The following is a 3,743-nucleotide window of genomic DNA, read 5'->3' on the forward strand; positions in this document are numbered from 1 at the left end:
TACACATACCTGGTAATACTGAGATTCCTAAGAGATCTAGCTTATTATTATGTCCAATCACGATGGTCAAAACATGTATCTACCAGGGCTCGAACCCGGGACCTTCCGCGTGTAAAGCGGACGTGATAACCACTACACAATGAATACTTGGTTATTCTGAGTTTTCGAAGAGATCTAGCTTATTATTGTGTCCAATAACGATAGTCAAGTCATGTATCTACCAGGGCTCGAACCTGGGACCTTCCGAGTGTAAAGCGGACGTGATAACCACTACACCATAGATACTTGGTTATTTTGAGTTTTCGAAGAGCTCTAGCATTATTATTATGTCCAATCACGATGGTCGAAACAAGTACTTCTGTAATTAACTAAAATTAACATACTTAGACTTAATTGTTTCTGATTAGACTAGCCGATCGCACACCCTGAATACTTAATTGTTAAATTAAGAGTATTCCGAAAAGTAACTTCGCTCTAGTTTTTCAGTTAGAGGTGGTTAAATACCACGAAAAACCCCATGTTAATCTCCATAGGAAAATTGGTAAAAGCATGTGAATTTTGATTTAACGTTACAAAAGAGTATCAAGTCATATCTACAAGGGCCTACCGGCCCTGTAGAAAACCTGGTACCACTTGGCAAGCCCTTCATTTGGGTCTAAACTCTAGAGTGATGCGGTTTATTGTGTTTGAAATAGAAAAGTTAAGAGTAGAAATTGGAAGAAAGCTTGAATTTTTAAACTGGTCCCGCCTCCATTCTCATCAAAAAAACTTAATTATTAATTTTTTCAATTAAAAACTGGTCCAAGCAACCAATAAACTGGTTTTGGACCAGTGGACGTGTGCTATTTCTAAGTCTGGTAGTGTTAAAATTGTAACAATACTCCTGTTAAAAAGGCACAAATACTGTAACATCCCCCCCCCCAAACTTTAAGTTTCGCTCCTTTTCAATGGCTCTCTTTCAATATGGGAAAAATGCTTTTAAATGACAATTTATTTAAGTGTAAGAATTAAACAGGAAAATGGAGGCTGAGTGTAAGATAAGTGTAGTTTTAATTATAATTTGTTAGTTTAATTATAAGGTATCCATGAATTTTCCAAAAACATTCGTGTTTTGGGTTGATTTCACATTAATTATACTTGAATAAGTTTAATTTAACGGTTTATCTAGTGTGGATACAAGTTTCGATAGAATATTAACTTTAATTGCAATTACCCTAAAATATGTAAGAGCTTTCGATGTATTTTAATGATGAATTAAATCAATTTGAAAGTGAAATAGGAAACATCTGTGGCTGTGCGAAAAACTTGTGATGTTTTAATATTAATTTGAGCGCGGTTCGGGAGAGTGGATTAAGCTTAAAAGTATAATTTCTTGGAATTTTTTACCCTAATTGCAACGTTTAGTGAAGTTTAACATTTTTGCCAGTCATTATTTTACCTTAAACTTTTGAATTTCGCGCCAATTAATGTACTTTAAAGACAGTTTAAATTAACTTAAGTGTGAAATAGAAAACATTGGGATTTATACCAATGGCTTGGGTAGTTTTAAATAAGATTAAAAGTTATTTGAGTTTTTATCCAAAAAATGAATATATTTGGTTTAATTTCACGTTAATTATATTTAATTGAGTGACAATTAACGTAGGATTGTGTTTCGGCAGTGTATATTTAGGTTATAAAATTACTTTCAATAAATACTTCACGTTAATTGCAATTTTTAGTGGAGCTTTTGAATCTTATTTTACTCTACACTTTCGAATTTCGCGCCTATTAATGTATTTTAAAGATAATTTAAATTGACTTAAGTGTGAAATTGAAAACATGGGGCTATACTAACAGCTTGTGCAGTTTTAATCTTAATTAAGTATTTTATTTCAAAGTTACTCGAGTTCTCATCCAAATATATATATTTCATGTTTAAATTCACGTTAATTATACTTAATTAAGTTGAAATTAATGAAGGATTGAGGTTTGGCAGTGTTGATTTAGCTTACAAAATGAGTATCAAATCACCTTAATTGTAAAGTTTAGAAGAGTTTTTCATTCTTGCCAAGACAATGTGTTAAATTTTTATCATACCACGTGCTAAATTTGCGGTAACATAAAGATCATCTATAACATATGTTAATGAATGATGTGATTCTATAGTTTAGCTACTTTGGCTTCAATAACAGTAATTAAATTAAATACCTAAACAATTCATAGCAATTTAGACAAATAAACAAACGGCAATGTGAACTGTGGAGATAGCGAACAACGTAACCCTCCGTTGCTGACGTGGTTACGTTGGAAAAATCTGCGCCGATGTAAACATGGAAATTATTTGACTAATTAAATTACATAACGACACTGTCCTCCTGGATTAATCAGCACCACTGTTACTTATATTTATGAATTAACAAAATCCACTGTTGGTAACAAACTGCGCGAAGGTAAACACCACGACTCTTTTAACTGCCGTAAGGAAAACATTTTAAACTTTTTGTCATCTTACCAGTAGCATTTTGAAGTTTTCGATCTTTTCACAGGGTGAAAAGCACTATCTTTATTTCAACACGTTAATAATTTGAATAGGTATGCCATTTTTTACATCAAATTGCAAGCGCACACGGTAAATACAGCATAAAAAACCTAGGGTAGTAGGGTTAACCCGGTTAGGCTCTGTTTCTAGCATAAAATTGAGCAGACTATATAATGGATTCCAATCCAAAACAAATGAGAGCTGGAAATCAGCCTTTTTAATAATCTTTAAAGAGTAACTAAAATAGGGTAATGGCAGCCCTCTGCCTTCGACTGTATTAAGCTCTATGGGGAAACAACATGGGGTGCTATTAGTCTATATAACTTAAGCCTTGGCCGTAAAGAACGTCGAAAAACTTACTTCAAAAGATATAAAAACCTCTATTAACTGTAATAATTTACCTGAATTACTTTTCTAGACGAAAATTCGACCTGATAACGACCTATTTCTTATTAAGGGTGCTACAGTTAATTAGAAAATACATATAAAGGTGCTCAAGCTCGGACGAAATACCAAAGTAATTTGTTAGTCTACTGCTAAGAAATTAGGAAAATCAGCAAGAAAGCCAACATTTGCAATTTGTCAACGTAACTTGTTAGCACCCACAAACCTAGGCCCTTCTAGTTGTCAACGAGAACAAAATGAAGCATTAGGTTTAAGCATGGTTTAAGCGCGCTATAAGGTTAGGCTGACTTCTGGCCCAAAAGTAATTTTTTGACGTACTATCTTAATTAGTTAAATTACAAAAATTAGAATTCATTAATTAAAAATCGAAACACGTAAGTTTCCCATTTAATAAATGCTTGTTAATTTAGAAGTATTCCGAAAACTAACTTCGCTATAGTTTTTCCGTAAGGCCGGCTTCAATTGCCTTAAAAAACCGAAAATTTTTAATGCTTTTTCTATGGGACGCTAACCCTAAAAGGTGTGACTTTTTCTTTAACATTACGGAAGGGTGTCATGTCATATCTACAAGGGCCTACCGGCCCTGTAGAATTAATTCCCGATGGGGGTTGACCAGAAATATACCTGATGTTCCCACGCAGATCATTTTTAAAGACTGTTTTAATGCCATTGTTCCAACAACATTTAAATACGGATATTGCTCTTAACTTTCACGTTCAACATAAATGACTTTAAAGTATGTCTTATTCTGGCAGTTGGTGAAATAGGCAAATAGTGGTAAACGTGACTATAAATAATCTAACTACCAATAATTTGG

General features: G+C 33.3%; 1 long non-coding RNA gene and 1 other non-coding gene across 2 annotated transcripts; both read right to left on the minus strand.

Moving 5' to 3' along the window:
- Positions 1 to 212: 212 nt before the first annotated feature.
- TRNAV-UAC (transfer RNA valine (anticodon UAC)) lies at positions 213 to 285 on the minus strand. The gene has a single exon. It is a non-coding gene; the product is annotated as a tRNA-Val (tRNA).
- Positions 286 to 1,846: 1,561 nt separating this feature from the next.
- LOC149684722 (uncharacterized) lies at positions 1,847 to 3,509 on the minus strand. The gene is made up of 2 exons (XR_016383982.1): positions 2,495 to 3,509; positions 1,847 to 2,422 (listed from the first exon to the last, which is right to left on the minus strand). It is a non-coding gene; the product is annotated as an uncharacterized LOC149684722 (long non-coding RNA).
- Positions 3,510 to 3,743: the final 234 nt, after the last annotated feature.

This window comes from Phalangium opilio, unplaced genomic scaffold, assembly GCF_054372755.1.
Source record: "Phalangium opilio isolate 3A_F unplaced genomic scaffold, DU_Popi_V2 ptg000032l_1, whole genome shotgun sequence".
NCBI classification, from domain to species: Eukaryota; Metazoa; Arthropoda; class Arachnida; order Opiliones; family Phalangiidae; genus Phalangium; species Phalangium opilio.